Source organism: Clarias gariepinus, chromosome 18 (genome assembly GCF_024256425.1).
Source record: "Clarias gariepinus isolate MV-2021 ecotype Netherlands chromosome 18, CGAR_prim_01v2, whole genome shotgun sequence".
In the NCBI taxonomy this organism is placed as follows: domain Eukaryota; kingdom Metazoa; phylum Chordata; class Actinopteri; order Siluriformes; family Clariidae; genus Clarias; species Clarias gariepinus.
This window is the reverse complement of record NC_071117.1, coordinates 23486768-23504714: the sequence shown is the minus strand read 5'-3', so window position 1 is coordinate 23504714 and position 17947 is coordinate 23486768. Positions and strand designations below refer to the sequence as shown.

At 42.5% G+C, this 17947-nt stretch overlaps 1 pseudogene; it reads left to right on the top strand.

Moving 5' to 3' along the window:
- Nucleotides 1-3145: 3145 nt before the first annotated feature.
- LOC128506345 (uncharacterized) lies at nt 3146-17593 on the top strand (annotated as a pseudogene).
- Nucleotides 17594-17947: the final 354 nt, after the last annotated feature.

Genomic DNA, 17947 nt, shown 5'->3' with positions numbered 1-17947 from the left:
CACCTCAATGTCCTTAAACACTCCTTTAAACACCTTTAGACATCACCTCAATGCGCTTAAACTCTCTGCTAAACATTTTTAACCTCGTCACCTCAATGTGCACTCTCAGTAAATACTTTAAACCATTTTATTTGCATGCCTTCGAACTTCCTGTAAACAACTTTAACCATGTCACCAAAATGGGTTCCAAAAATACCCATAAACACCTTTAAACAACTCACGTGACTGCCTTTAAATTTGTCCCATAAATAAATTTACCCATGTCAACAAAGTTAAACACGTCCTTCAAAACAACTTTATTTTACACTTTTCACAAATTACTTTACTAAAAAAACTTAAACACATCCACCATAACACTTAACACATCCTTAAATGATCTTTAAACAATTAATCTAAATACCTCTAAGAAGTTAATAACAACAACAAATGTCCATTTAATATATCTTAAAATATACCTCTAAACATTCTATATATGTCGCTTCAACAATTTATGTAAATATTTCAACACTTTTTCACTGTAGCCAAGACATCTATATGCTTTTAAACACACTCCCTAAACATTGTTAAACATATCTTTACACTTATGAACCCATCCCCTTAACAGCATCCTACACTTTCACTAAACACCCACTAAACAGATTAATTGTTTCATCTAAGGATGTTTATTCATTTTACATGAATCCTCTTACAAACAGTCTCACTTTACTTCATGGAATGTCCCTAATCAGTTTAAACACTTTCCCTAAACAGTTCAATACCTACAACATACACAAGGCAGTTTAAAACAGTTCCCTTAAACACTTTAAACACACGATGGCAGATGATTCGCTGTGGCGACCCCTGAAAGGGATTAGCCGAAGACAAAGAGGAAGAAACACTTCAAACACATCTCTATGAAAAACATTGTAAAATGTATCCCTTTAACATTTTAAACATTTTTGAACTCCTAAGCAGCTTTAAATACTTCTCTAAAATCATTTAAACATTTATCCTTAACATTTCCCTTGAACCAATTTTAACTTTTCCATTAAACACTTCCTGTGAGGACCTTTAATCAATTTCTCTAAATACTACTACGAATTTTCCCTGAACCCCTTCTTTAAAAAATTAAGTGGTTTATTTTCTTAAGCGCTTATCCTGTACTGGGTCACGGCAAGCCTGGAGCTTATCCCAGTAGACCAGGGGGCACGAGGCAGGGTACACCCTGGACAGGGTGCTAATCCATCACAGGGCACACATACACATACACACTCATTCAACACTACAGGCAATTGAAGAATACCAAATAGCTTACCCTACATGTCTTTGGACTGAGGGGGGAGACTGGAGTACCTGGGGAAAACATGCAAATTTTATACACACAGACCCAAGGCAGGAATCAAGCATTCGAACCTTGAGGTGTCAGGGCACAGTGCTAACCACTGTACCACCGTGCTGCCACTTAAATAAATAATTAACATGCAAACCATTCTGTAAACATGTCTAAATGCTTAATACACTAAAGATATTGAAATATGTCTTTGAACAATTTAAACACGTCCTCTAAAACAAACACCTATCCTGAACACATTTAAACACATTCACAAAAGCTTTTATACACTATATATATACATACAGTGTACTCTGTATCTATCTATCTATCTATCTATCTATCTATCTATCTATCTGCGACCTGCAGCTGCGCCTGCCTTTCTACAACGGCGCCGTCGAACCCCATGCGTTCCTCACCCAGGTGGAGCTAGCCGCCGACTTCACGGGTTGGTCCCCGGCGGAAACAGCCATCCGGGTGGCCCTCTCGCTGAAGGGCAACGCACTCCGGCACTGGAAGACCTCCGGGCTAATGAGCGGAAGGACTGGGCAAAGCTGCGGTAGTCGCTCTACTTCGGCGCATCGTGTTCGCCATGGACCTAAGATGTCTCGCGCGCCGAGGCTACCTGCAATTCGAGCATGACAAGCAGGAAGAGCTAGCTCGTCGTGCATTTCTCCGGGGACTCTGACTGCCGCGGCTCCACTAGCACATCCGGCCAGCGGCGCCGGCTTCCTTGTCTGAGGTGCTGCGCGAGGACGAGCACGCTGAGCCGCCTCCAACAGCCGTCTTTGTCTCCCCAACTGCTGGATTTAACTTCCGTTTGGGGCGTGAACTGTGCCCTGGACAATGTTTTACTACAGGCGCTCGTAAACACCGGCTCTAAAGTTTTGCTATTGTGCTGGGGATTATTGGGACAAGGCGAGCGTGGTTGCACAATGCTGGACCCAGCCTTCAACATTCGCACCGTGTCGGGGAGCCATCTGAAGATATGGGCCTGTCGCACAGTGCAAATACAAGTAGGTGCAATTACTCTCTCATCCATTCTTTGTGGCAGACATCGAGGATGATTGTTTCTTGGGGTTGGACATTTTAGAAAGGTGGGGTGCGGTACTGAATCTCGCTGACGGGACTTTGCGTGGTAACTTCAGGTTAGCCAGGTTGCTAGTGCCCAAAGCACAGCCGGACGTGTTGGTAGCACACACCAGGGGGGGCAGAACTTCTGGTGGTCGCGCCATGTAAACATCCGGTAGCAGACCAAGCGAGAATCATGGGCGAGCTTATGCAGCGTAGCAGTGTGGGGTTGTATCAGACCTAGACCGACACCTTAAAGTCCATTTTACACAAGTTTGCGGACATTTTCGCGGTAGATGAGCGCGAGTGCACTCATACCAATTTGGTGCAGCACACGATCGATACGGGAAATGCAGCTCCTGTTCAGCTACTGTACATCCGAGTCGCCTTTCATTAGCTAAACAAGCTATCGCTGAACAGAAGCTGCGTGAGATGGCCGACTCGGGCGTCATCGAGCCAGTGTCCGGACCGTGATCTTTACCGGTTGTGCTCCTGCGTAAAAAGGACGAGTCTTTGTGTTGACTACCGGCGGTTAAACGAGGTAACACGCAAATATTCTTATCCGTTACCGCGAATAAATGATGCGCTGGAACATGTTGTGGGCTCGGCTTGGTTTAGCTCGTTGAATCTGCATAGCGGGTACTGGCAAGTAGAGCTCGCCCCGGAAGCACGACCTAAAACCGCGTTTTCGATCAGGCAAGGGCCATGGCAATTTCGGCGCATGCCGTTCGGCTTCTGTAAGCTCCAGCTACTTTTGAACGGCTGATGGAGAAAGTGCTGGCCGACATTCCTCGCAGCCATCGTGTGGTCTACTTGGACGATTTACGGTAAGTTTTTCTGGATATCCGGGGAGCGAACTTGCGGCTTAACCCTAAAAAGTGCCAACTGTTGCGGCAAGAGACCGTGTTTCTGGGCCATGTAATGTAAATAATAAATAAATAGATAAATAATAGATAAATGTGTCACAGCTCCGCACCTTCCTCGGGTTAGCCTCTTACTATCGCCGGTTCATTAGAGATTTTGCCACGATCGCAAGCCCGCTGCATGGGCTCACGAAAAAGAACCAGCCATTTCGCTGGGACAGGGTGCATGCACGTGCTTTCACCCAGCTGCGGGAAGCTCTGGTCATGTCGCCCGTTCTTGACTATCCTGGCGCATCTCGTATGGTAATTCTCAACATGGACGCAAGTAATGTAGGGCTGGGGGCTGTCCTGTCCCAGGTTTCCGAGGGTAAAGAGCGTGCTATCGCCTACTTCAGCCGCGCGTTGTCTGGACCACTGAGGCGCGAGCTGCTAGCGGTCATCGCAGCTCTTAAACATTTTAGGGCGTATTTATACGGGCAATCCTTCTTGCTGCGGACCGATTGCTGTGCTTCGCTGGTGTGGCTGCTTAGTTTTAAACAGCAGGGGCAGTTAGCGCGCTGGCTCGAGCGGTTACAGGACTCCAATTTCACAGTTCAGCACCGAGCGGGAAAATTGCATGCTAATGCAGATGCTTTATCTCGCCGGCCGTGCAGGAAAGCGCGTTGTCAGTACTGCGAGCAGATTAAAGAGCGTTTGGGTGGTTGCGACATCGAACACTCTCTGAACCCCTTTGAATCAGAACATTCTCCCTGCGCAGTCCTCCGGACCCTCCGTCGGTAATCAGCCGTCCTAGCCGACATGTAGCCGAGTTACTGCATCGTCTAGACCACCGCCTGTAGACACAGCTGGACTGTGATCAGCTAATTGCCAAGCAGGAGAAGGACCCAGCGCTGCAGCAGGTACTAGGTTGGGTTATAGCGGGCCTGAGACCGGATTATACTGCAGTCGCGCATCTAGGGCTGGAGGTAAAAGCTCTTCACTCGCAGTTTACCCGCCTGGCGTTGCAGGAAGGTTTACTCTACCGCCACTGGGAACGGCCGTACGGCGCTGGCGAATATTTTCAGCCGCTGGTGTCGCGTCCTCTGCGGGCATATGTGCTGGGGATGGTTCATGGGCATGCGGGTTCGGACACTTCGTAGTAACTAAAACTCTGCGGCATTTGTGCGCTCACTTCTACTGGCCGGGCTGTCATACTGATAGCGAACTCTTTGTTCACAGGTGCGACGTCTGCACGTCAAAGAAGGGCCCTACCCAGCGCTCGCGAGCACCCCTGCAGGACTTTCGGGGGGGGGGCACCTATGGAGCGTATGGGCGTGGACATTCTTAGGCCATTTCCCATTTCCGATCGCAGGAACCGGTATGTGCTGGTGGCCATGGACTATTTCACCAAGTGGCCGGAGGCTTTTGCTGTTCCTGACCAGAGCGCTTCTACCATGGCTCGAGTGCTGGTGGATGAGGTGTTCAGCCGATTTGGCGCCCCCGAGCAGTTACATACAATCAGGGGTGCAACTTAGAGGCGGAGGTGTTTGCCTCTAACACGTTCACGAGTTGGCGCATAAACACTTGGCCGACGCCGGTGTTAAGCAGCGCCGTGTATATGACACTCACAGGGGGCGAGACTTTGCTACTGGGGAACAGGTTTGGGTGTATTCCCCCGGAAGGAAAAGGGGGCTCTCGCCTAAGCTTATGTCTCACTGGGTGGGACCCTGCACGGTAATTGCCCAGCTCTCCAATGTAGTCTATCGGGTGCGGTTGGCGGGGTGGTCGCGAGTGGTTGTGCTCTACCAAGACTGTCTCGCTCCCTATCAGCCCCACGCCAGCGAAACTTCGAACTCTGGGTCCGCCTCAGGGAGAGGGTTGCGCCCCTCTTTCCCCCCCAAAAAGACTTTAGCGTTCACAACGCCAGCGCCCGCCCCCAAGACTGACTTCGTCATGGTGACCGGTGACGGTCACAGCTCGGGTGGGGGCATTGTAGCGTGGGCGGGGTTTCGACTGGCAACCATCATGCTTTGCGGGAGGGGTTGTTGTGTGTTCACCCTGTTGGGGAAAGGTGACTTGGCCATGTTGTGTGTGTGTGTGTTAGGTGTGTGTTCTATTTACTGTTAGTGATTTATGCTGAGGCTGAATTGAATGTGGTTCTTTAGAAAGGTGTTGCTTATGCTATACAGTGCTGTGCTTAATAAAGTACTCTCAGCCATTTGCATTGGGCAGCAAGATAGCTCACTTGTCTCTCCAAGTTCCTTCTTAGCGGTTAAAAACGCTACAATATATATACAGTATATACAGTACTCTTAAATACCTAAACAGTCTTAACACTTTCAAAAACTTCCTTCAAAACTGTTAACCACTTCATCTGAATACCCTTGCAAACACCTTCTAGCAATACTTTGATTTCCTGCAATGTTTTGATTTCCCAAAACATTTTTACACAACTAGCACACATTTAAACACTAGATCTAAAAACATTAAACACTTCCTGTAAATACCTTTACACTTACCCTTTAAGGGCCTTTTAAACTCCCCTGAACATTTTAAACACTTCCTTAGACTAAAATATTCATGATTAATAGTACTAACATTAATGATGTGTTACTCTTGAGCATTTGTGTAAGGTAAATTAGCTTATTCTCTCACATTCTCTATACCGCTTATCCTGAAGCCTATCTCAGGGGACTAAGGGCATGAGGTGGGGTACACCCTGGATCGCAGAGCACACAAGACACACACACTCACACATAATTTGGAACTTGGAAATACTCATTTATCCATGTCTTCAGACAGGAAACCAAAGTACCTGAAGGAAACATATCAAGCATGTGGAGAACATGCCACCTCAACGCAGGAGTATGGATCCTGAGGCAGGAATTAAGACAGGAATGGACCCCTCGACCCTGGAGGTGTGAGGCCACAGCGCTAACCTCTATGCCACCAAAAATTTAATAATCATCATCATCATCATAATACTACTACTACTAATAATAATAATAATACATTTCTCAATTGTTCCTTATCTTAAATAATTACAGTAGGTTTGTAAACAGCTAGTGAACTTTACCTCAGTAAAATCTGCTTTCATTTTTTGAAAAAATGCTAACACTAAAGGAGTCAGAAAACATAAATGTTTCCTGCGTTCAGCAAATTTCTTAGATTTTGTTTTAGTGATGAACACAAAGGAACCTTTCTGTCATAAACACCGTACAATTAAGAAGTCAATAAAAGTGCACGGTGGGAAGCTCTCGCTCCTCACATTAACGTTAGCAGCTAGCATTTTCATGCACACGTGGATGGCTTGCTAAGCGCTTTTGAGGTGAACGGTGGTGTTAAAAGCAGGAAAGGAGGCGAGCTGAAATGTAGTGTTTAGGACAAATTTGTAGCTTCAGCAGGTTTTAGCATCTCATTTGAAAGAGAAGAAAGGAATATATTTAGCTTTTGAAAAGGAGGCAGTGAGTAACTTGTTCATTGTTCTCACCCTATTGATTTTTGGTAAGCTGACACACACACACACACACACACACACACACACATGCAGAGCATATACACACACACATACACATACAGTACACGTACACAAACATATACATACACACACTTCCATTCCCAGGAGTGTCCATTTGCACAGCAGAACGGCCCCTGGTGGATTTTCAAACTCCCAACCCACAGTAAATCAAATGATTTTACCAGGAATTAAATAATAATAATAGGTGAAGCATACAAGACAGCCGTTTTAAATGCCACAAAACTCAACAGTAATAAAGTGGGAGTGTGAGAGGAGGTGAAGACCGGGTTCTACTTGGGAGATACCGTGTTAATGCAGTGTAGGAGGTAGGTGAGAAAAGATAAATAAAATAATAAATAAATCAAAATAAATAAATAATAATAAAAAATACATGTCTGGGAAAAAAGTACGAAGAAAAAAAGCTGCTCCTACCAGTATCAAAGTGCTGGTGTTTAGCTCCAGTCTCACCATCAGTATAAACTCCAGAACTTCTTTTTGCTTAGTCAGCTAAAACATTAACCACAATTGGGAAAACTTGCAAACATGCCCACCTAAAACACATAATATTTTCTTTAAAAACTAATTATTAAATCACTTTTTCACTTTAATTCAACTAAACACTTAGTTTCTATTCTTATCCCCAAATACCACCTCTAAATATGTAACACTAAACACTTTCCTTAGATAAATCAGATAAATGTGACCTAATTCCGATTTTTTGCTCATATGTGACACATTTTGGATATGTTCTATGTCCGTGTAAACAGTGCTAATGTGCTAATGTGATTTTCGTGTAAACAGACAGATTGGATTTCCTAAGTCATTGTGTTCTGTATGTCATTAAAACTGCAACTTCATTGCGGTTTAATGACGTAATGTTATTTTTTGGTGAAAGCGTGTGTGGAATTATAACATCGCAGGCGACATGAAAAAGGAAAAGTTATCAGATATAGGCAACAAATCAGAATTGGGCATCGAGACTTGCAGTGTAAACGTAGCCTAAATGATTTTTTGGAACACGTCTTTTAACCTTTTATGACAAACCACTTCTTGTGAATAAGCAAAAACACTTTAAAAACTAAACCATCACAAAACACTTCTTACTTCCTCTAAGCTTATATTAATAAAATTTATTATTATTATTATTATTATTATTATTATTATTATTATTAATAATAATAATAATAATAATAATAATGATAATAATAATAATAATAATAATAACACTTAATAATAATAATAATATGAAAACTCTTCCTCTGAACACTTTCTCTAAGCTTTTTTTTTAAATAAATATTCATTTTAAAATTAGAATACACTATATGACTAGAACAAATTATATTAATAAAAGAAAGGTTTTGTCTGTACATTGGTCAGAACTCGCTCTTTCAATGATATCTTCACGTTTCATACATTAGAGAACTCGAACGCAGTCTCAAAATAATTTGTGACTGCAAGTCTGTATGTCTGTCCATGCTTTGTCATAGCATCATAAAAAACTGGCAGGACACATTTTAATAACACTTTGCCAGTCTTTTGGCATTTGCTTCAAGGTAAACCTGCACAATAAATAAACTCAGAATGTTTAACAGAAGGGACATTATGAGCAGATATGTGCCAGATTATGTCACAGCATCTAGTGCTTTTTTAGACAAATAGGGGGATCGTTGCTATATGCATCACTTAACAAAGCCAATCAATGCGATAATTTGTATTGTGTATACAAAAAGTATGCGCCAGACACAGAAACTGTAATGTGCCTAGAAATCTTCATGAAACACAAACTAAACTGCAACAGAGCATGACTCTTTAAAAAAGGCTAGTAGATTATGAAACTGAACTTTCAAAGATGATTTGACAGATCATTATATGTTTGTTGTTCCTGCTGGAAGTTTAAAACCAGTTTGTCTTATATATTTTGAGACCATGGCGCTATAACAAGCTGTAATGTGCAGCGCCACTAAACACCTCCCCCAGAAATTTATCATTAGACACTTTCCCCAGTGATGTATTACTAAACACTTTCTTCGGATATGTATCACTAAACATCTCCCTGAGAGATGTAGTATCTCACTAAACACCTTCCCCAGACATATACAGTACAGTATCACTAAACACCTCTCCCAGATATGTATCACTAAACACCCCCCCTAGACATATACAATATTACTAAACACGTTCCCCAGATATGTATCACTAAACACCTCTCCTAGACATATATCACTAAACATTTTATCCCGGCATGTTTCACTAAACACCTCCTCCAGACATGTATCACTTATTACTCCACTTAGACATGTATACTAAAACACTTCATCTAAACAACACACCAGCTCCTCAAGACATTTTTCACTAAACACTTTATCTGGACACTTCTGCTAAGCTCTTACAACCAAACACTTCCCACAGACATTTATTACTAAATACCTTTCCAAGACATGTATCACTTAAACACTTCCACCAGACATGTATTACTAAACTATTTATTTTAACATTCACTTCTAAACACTTTGTCTAAGCTCTTATGATCGACACTTCCTCTAAACTGGTAATATTATTTAACACCTTCTCAAGGTGTCTATCGTTAAACACCTACTCCAAACATGCATCACTAAACATTTTCTTTAAATATATATCATTAAACACTATCTCTAAATTCCTATCACTAAACAATCCAATTATTTATTCCCAAATAAATTCTCTTTTTTGAGGAAATATTCCCATTTCCTTAAAAGACATATCAATAAATAGATCTCCTAAAAATGTATCATTCATTGAACTCACAATAACCAGTTACCTTCTGTTGGTGGTGAGTGTGTATATGATTTAACTGGGCCTAGTCTTATCTATAATCCTACTGTATGTGCTACCTTGTTGTCTGTTTGGCTTTAGCTAATAGTATGTAACAAGGTGGTGTCTCAGGAGCAGCAGTATTTCCTCCCGGTGAAGTGTGTTTTGCAGAATATTTTTTGCAAGATGTAAAACCTTGCAAATAACCACCGCAACAAATTCCCTTGATTAGACCAGGAGGAAAGTTTGAGTTAAGGCTGTAAACTCTAAGAAGCAGACTTTGTATGCCTGAGCTTTTATGACCTTTCTAAAGACTAAATTAACAGGAAGTGCTTGACAATCCACTCTTACAGATTTGCTCCTGCACTTTAGTTTGACCCTCTAAAGTTGGACAAACTTCTCTTATTCTTTAACAGCAGGGAAAAGCTTGAGGTGCGGGACATATAGACACATTTATTGAACAGGTCAGAATTCACACGGTGTAGAGCCGTGTCGACATGCATAATCTCAGAAATACAGAATGTCTGAATTGAGCATTTCCAGCAGTGAGCATTTATACAGGTGTGTGAGGTGCTCTGGTCTGTCTGCTGAATATACAGTAAATATAAAAGGGAGAGCAGCAAAAAAGTCTGAACTATTTTCTCAAATAAGGCTAAACATCATAAAATTATATCAGCCATTTGCTATTTAGTGCTTCACAACAGCTTGAAAGCCAAAAGACTATATTTTGGAATCAGTTATAAGCAGAGGGGGGCGCGCAATGTTAAATCATCGAGAAGCTTGGTGTTTTTTTTTGTATACAAGCCCCTGTGCAGGGCTTAGGAGGGAAAGCTGTATGGCAGTAATCTGAAGGAGTGATTGTGTGCACTTTGTGGAAGACTTGTCCCATTCAGAAATAATGTGGTTTTGTTACATGCACACAAATAAAGGTGTTTTACAATTAACAATAAGTTCCCTTGTCCTACTGAGACAAGGATCTTTTTTCTTTGTCTTTTTTCTTTTTTTCACTTTTCCTTTTTTTACATCTTTCTTTCTTTTTAACCTTTTTTTTTTTTTTTTATTTCACTTCTCTGGTGTCTGCATACCAAGTGCAGAGTCTGGGGGCCTACAGTATATACTGTAGATGTGCGCCCAGTTGTCACGCATCTCTCCTGATTACCTTCATGGCACTGTTGCCTAGTAACTGCACATGTACAGTAGTTGCCCGCAAAGTTGCCTGTCCCGCTGTGTTACAAGATCATCAAATAAAAAAAAAGGCTTGAATCTAAATACACATTAAATCTTTGACTGTCTGTCACTAGTCATAGGGAAAAAGGTACACAGATAAGCCATTACTTTAAAACCACCACTTGACTTCCCTTTGTGTCATCGGAGTATGTCTCCAAAGGACCTCTAGGACTGTGCTGTGGTGTTTCGCACCAGAACATTAGCAACCATGGATTGGACTTGTTTGTCCAGCGCATCTCCAGATTAGTATCTGGAGAAGTGGCAGGCCTAGTCAACAACTTTGATCTGTTTGCCTGATAAGCCCTGTACATGACAGGCTGTAATGTGCTGGGTGTTGGCCAATCAGGAAACTCCTTTCATGCAACTGCACATGGTGGGCAGTTATTGTTGTAATTTCCCTCAGGTTAAACATGATTTTATTTACGTGAATATGAGTTTTATCACACGAGATAACACACAAGACTATATGCATCCCTTTTTTTGGACCAAAAACAACAATTTACAATCAGATGAGTAGTTTTTTCTTATCAGACTGGGACTTTACAAACAGTCTGCAGCAAATAAACTGAATTCAATTCAGTTAAATTCTTGTAATTGTTTTGTTTATTTTTTATGTTGGTTTGTCAGTGCAGAGAGAGAGAAAGAAAAAAAAACATTCATCAGGTTCGTGCTATGTTAAGATGAAAAATGAGGACATGCTCAGCATCTCTATTCTCTATATTATTCATTTAAAAAGAAAACAAGTGCAGTTTATATGTCTATGATTTAAATGTCTGAAATGGCGGCTAATAGATTAGGACTATGTCTGTTACAATGATGGAAAACAAAAAGATCTAATGCAACCTCTAATAATACAGTATAACTATTTATCTAAATACAATACATTGTTGAAACTAATTCTGATTGATTATCACTAAACCTCCTCTAAACATTTATCACTGAATGTTCTTTCTAAATGTGTATCACTGAAAACTATTTTCAAACACTTTGTCTAAATATCCACTATACTGTATGCCTTGAAAAAATGTACTTTAAAGTCTTATTACCAAACACTTTGTCTAAATTTCTATTGCTAAACAGATCAAGAAATACTTCCTCTCAGCATCCATCGATCCATTCATCTATCTTTTATACCACTTATCATGTTTAGGGTCGCAGGGGCCTGGAGCCTATCCCTAGTAACTTTCGGCACAAAGCAGGGTACACCCTGAATAGCGCCAACCTACAGCAGGGCACAAGCACACACCACATACACACAATCATAAACCACATGCAATTTGAAAATCCTAAATATCATTGGATTTTTGGAGGACTTTGAAGCTTTGAACCCCCAATCCACCGTGCTGCTTTAAATATTTATTATTAAAAACCTAAAAAGCATATTATAAAATACATGCATAAAAATCATATGTCACCCAACACTTCCCCTAAAACTGTCCCCTAAACGCTTCCAATATACATCCTAAAACTATTAAATATGTGTCACTAAATACTTTTATACTTATACTTACTTATAACCTATTTTAACTAAACAACTAAACAAGTCTATCCTTTTTAACCCAAAACATTTATCCCTGAACACTTCTAATTGTCAAAACTTACCCATTACCTCCTACCTCATAAACTGCAGGATCATCTCCAATGTGTTTTTATTTATTTAAGACAAATTAGTGTCTGTATTAAAATAACAACACAGGCCTAGTAACATGTTTTGTAGCAAAGTGGGGGAAAAAAAATTGTGTCCACTGCACTAACAGCTGTTAGCGATAGCACCTTAGGGAATCTCTACCTCCTAATATGCAATACAGCCACACACTGCCACACACGATCATCATCAGACGATCCCCATGTCAATAGTGACTTGGATACTTGAATCTAATTAAGTCCAAGATATAAAGTAAATCTGATTTGAGCCTTTCATCCCTGCACACACACGCACACTGTGGTGGCAGTTTAGTTTTTTTTGTTGGACATGCTTTAGGCAGCTTGTCATGTGAAAGAATCGGTTGTAGTCTCTGGATACGCTCGAGCTCTAAAGTTATGCCAAGGTGAAAATTGACCCACGAAACGAGTCCCTTATGGAGGATCAATGACTTCAGAAAGCCGACATTTTCCCTCACTGGGTAAATCCAAACAGGATTAAATCAGACAGGGACAAGGAGTTTCCTTTCCATTCACCCACAACCCATGGAGTATTAGCATGATTTACAATACAGCATACAATAAAGCTCAAAGACATGTAAATACTGGGCGATTTTAATTCCAAGATTGGATCAGACAATACAGGATATAAGGACATCATGGGCACTCATGGACTTGAAGAAATGAATGGGAATAGAGAGCAGTTTGCAGACATCTGCGATAGGGTGGTGCATCTTCCCACACAAGCGCATCCACAAGGCTACATGGAGATCCCCGGACCATGTCACAGAGAATCAGATTGACCATATCTGCAACAGTCAGCAATTCAGAAGATCGTGGCAGGATGTGCGAATGATGAGGGGAGCAGATGTTTCTTCTGGCCACAACCTCTTGGTAACATCAGTGAGACTTCGGCTAAAGAAGCACAACACCTCTAGTAATATGTGGAGAAAATACACACAGGAGGCTTTTAAAATAAGTTTGAACAACAGGTTTTAGCCTTTGCAAGAACTGATGGATGATGCTGGGGCAGACATTGAGACACAATGGGAGTCCAGCAAGAAACTCTGGCTGAACAAGTGTGAGGAGGTACTTGGAAAAAAGAAATACCAATATAAAGAGTGGATATCTGCTGACACTAACCAGAAACATCTTGGGTTACTTTGCTGTAACCCTGTTCTCTAAAAAAGCGGGAACGAGATGCTGCGTGAAAATGCTATGGGAACATCTTTTTGTGTTGCCAGTTGTAAAGCATGTGTGTATCAAACACGCCCAATTTTTGGGTTATATAACCTCAGGTAACGTCATCTGATGAAGTGCACCTACAGGTTATAAATACTGTAGGAGTGAACCAGAAACATTCCTCAGATCAATTTTGTCTGAAAGGACGTCCAGTTACGCAAGCAGTGCGGCATTGGAGTGCAGCATCTTGTTCCCACTTTTTCAGGTAACAGGGTTACAGCAAAGTAACCCGAGACATTCCCTTTCAAAAGCTACGGGAACGAGAATACCAACGCCGCCGCACTGCAAGTGTCTGGACCCCCAGGGTTGTGTTGCGTGCGCGCACAATAGCCAAGGAGGTCTCAGACCTAGCTCTTATCCAAACTATAGAATTTAACAAATGTGTGCAAAGAGGACCAACCTGCCGCATAACACACTTGCTGCAAGGGGACACCTCTTGCCAGCCCAAAAGATGAGGCAATGCCCCTGGACAAATGAGCTCTGATTCCTGGAGGCGAAGTGTGACTATGGGCCTTGTAGGCTAGGGCAATAGCATCTCTCACCCAATGTGACAGCGTTTGGCATACAAAAGGCTGCTCTGACTTACGCCACTGGCTAGTGCAGTGGACGTAAATCTGAAGAGTGCTGCTGAAGACAGTAAGTGAAACCTTTCCTGCTCCGGAGCTGTAAAAGGCGGAGAACAGAGGTTTCGAGAAAGACTGGATGCATGGTCAAGAAAGAAAATAGTTCAGGTGAGGATGCAAAATAGCTCTGACTAGCCCAAAGTCTAGGCAGGACGGGAAGCCTGCAGATCTCCATTTCTCCTGAAAGAAGTAACTATAAGAAAAACCATCTTAAGAGTCAGAAGCCAGAAAGGCGCTGACTCTAGTGGTTTGGAAGAGGTGTCAACCAGACCCCATCAGTCAGAACATGACAAGCCAAAATAGCAGCTACGTACATTCTAAGGGTACTAGAGCATAAGCCCGAGGACAACTTTTCTTGCATAACTCCAGCACTGAAACAATTTGGCAGTGGACTGGGTCTACATGTTTCACCATGCACCACTTTCAAATATCCTCACCTTGACTGCATAAGATCTTCAAGTGCGTGAAGATTCCAGGGCTCCCAACTTCATATGCCCTGGAACGTAAATCGCCTTGAGGGACAGGAACTCTTCCCAATCATTTCGGGGCAATTGATGTGCCACGTAAAAAGACTGGGGGGCTGGGGGTAGCTCAGTGGATAAGGCATTGGACTACAGTTCAGAAGATCCCAGGTTCAAACCCCACAACCACCAAGTTGCCACTGTTGGGCCCTTGAGCACGGCCCTTAACCCTCAACTGCTCAGATGTGTAATGAGATAAAAATGTAAGTCGCTCTGGATAAGAGCGTCTGCCAAATGCCTAAATGTAAATGTAAAGATGGCCTCTCCAGCTCCCTTGGACTGGACGGCCATCTAAGACTGCACCCCAGCACATTAGGGAGGTGTCAGGGGTAGCTCAGTGGTTAAGGCATTGGATTACGGTTCGGAAGATCCCAGGTTCAAACCCCACAACCACCAAGTTGCCACTGTTGGGCCCTTGAGCAAGGCCCTTAACCCTCAACTGCTCAGATGTGTAATGTAAGTCGCTCTGGATAAGAGCGTCTGCCAAATGCCTAAATGTAAATGTGTCTGTTGTTAGCGTCTTGCGACCACAAAATGCACCTAGAGTGGGACCCAAAATCAGAAACCGGGGTCTGAACCACATAGAAAGCGTACAAAGCCCTTGGCGGGTAACCCTTATTTGCCTCCGGGGATTGGCCCTGAGTAAAATCCCCTTGTATTTAGCTACAACAGAAACAATCTCATGTGCAGAAGGCCCAAAGGTATCACCGTGGATGCAGCTGCCATGAGACCTAAAAATCTCTGAAAGTGATGAACAGTCACTTTCTGGCCTAGTTGGTTTCCTTCACGGTGTTGAAAATGGATTCGACAGGAGACACCTGTGCCCGCATTGTGATCGAATCCTACCTGACACCCAATTATGTTGTGTTCTGAGCAGGAAAGAGAACACTTTTATGGCATTGAGTCTCAATCCTAAAGAATCAAGATGAGCTAGGATGACATGCTTATGTCAGAGCATTAGCTTCTACGACTGAGCCAAATTCAGCCAGTTGCCTATGTCATACAAAATATGGATGCATTTTGTATATGTACGGGTGACAGAGCTAGGCCAAATGGAAGGACCTTTTGAAAGGATTTTGAACCTGTCATTTTTGGATAGCGGTTGAGTCCACGAAGATCTTAAATCTATGGACTGGGCACATGAGCCTCAGGTAGTTCTTTGAGAAGGAGAACTTCTTTGAGGCGGATTGCGAAGCGTGGCATGCCGCACCCCAATCTTTACGAGGGGGTGCCCAGCCAAAACACTCTCCTTGTGTGCTTCATGCCTTGCGAGAATCCTTGTGTGCTTCATGCCTGGGTGGCCGACAGTAGGCATGCCAGCAGGTTTCATCAGGCAGACAAGCCTGTCAGGGACAAAAATGGCAACCTACTGACAACAATTGAGGACCAGCTTAAGCGATGGGCAGAACATTTCAGTGAACTTTTAAACCGCCCAGCCCCGGAAGAACCACCAGACATTCCACCGGCAGAGACAGAGCTTCCCATCAACTATGACAAGCGATCGAAAGGGGAGATAAGAAAGGCTGTTAAAGCACTGAGAAAGGGAAAAGTGGCCGGTCCGGATGAGATTCCAGCTGACATGGAAAGTACTGTCAACATTTTTCACAGCCTCTTCAGAAAGATTTGAGAGAAAGAAGAGGTACCAGTCATATGGAAAGAAGAAAATATCATCAAGCTAAAGTGATCTTAGTGTCTGCAGCAACTATCGGGGGATTATGCTCCTTGCAGTACCAGGCAAGGTTCTAAACAAAGTCACCCTAAGCTTCGAGACCAGCAGGCAGGTTTCTGCAAGTAGAGGTCATGCGCTGATCAAATTGCCAGTCTACGTATCATTGTGGAACAGTCACTGAAGTGGAACTCTCTACTCTATATCAACTTCATATATTATGAGAAGGCATTTGACAGTTGGGATAGAGAGACCCTGTGGAAACTGCTGAGACATTATGGAGTTCCTCAAAAAATTATTGTAATGATGCAATGCACATACAATAACATAAGCTGCCGAATTATCCATGCTGGGCAGATGTTGAACAGTTTACGAAGACAGGAGTACGTCAAGAAAGTCTACTCTCACCATTCCTCTTCCTTTAGGCCATTGACTGAATTATGAAGTCCACTACAACAGGCAGAAAAAATGGGATCCAGTGAACACCCTGGACTCAGCTGGACAACCTTGACTTCGCTGACGATCTTGCGCTCCTGTCACACAACCAAAGTCAAATGTGGGGACCTTTTGTATATCTTGGAAGTGTGATTGATCATCTGGAAGGCACCGACCGAGACGTTACTGCTAGAATTGGAAAGGTGAGAAGAGCCTTTGTCATGTTGAAGAACATCTGGACTTCTAAGGAGATCACTATGAAGATAAAGCTCCGCATTTTTAACTTAAATGTAAAATCGTTTTTTCCTTTATGCTTGTGAGATTTGGCGGACTACAAAAACTATGCTGCGGAAAATCCAGACATTTTTGAGCACCTGTCTGAGGCGCATATTTAAGATTCGCTGGCCTGATAAAGCCAGAAATAAAGACCTGTGGCAAAGGGCGGGGTAGGAACCAGGGGCCAAGCAGATTTTGCGAAAGAATTGGGGCTGGATAGGGCACACACTCAGGAAGAAATCATCCAGCACCACACACCAGGCCCTGACTTGGAACCCGCAGGGGAAGAGAAAACGTGGCAGACCTAGAAACAGCTGGAGGCGAGACACTGAAACAGAACTGAGACAGTGAATGGAGTGAAGCAATAAAAGAAGCACAGAACCAAGTTCGCAGGCGGAGGGTCGTCGATGGCCTATGCTCATCCGTGGGCTAAGGACTACTATACAATGAAGCTCAGAGTAATTACTATTTTATCATGACCAATATACACGTAGATTATTTTGTTAGCATGGAACATAAACAAAAAATCTTATTACCCTTAACTGTGTTGGCTAAGCATTACTTAGAGCTAACTAGAAAGGGCATGGAAAATCTTTAGAGAGAAGCTATACATTTTAATGCAAATAAACAAACTAGCTACAGTATATGCACTCAGATTATTCTACACAACAAGTCATGATCTAGTAAATCAGATATTGCATACATTATGTTCTACTGTTTAATTCAGTATCCCCACTCCATGTTGATTTGTTAAAAGTTAGAGTATTTAACATATAAAAAGTAACTT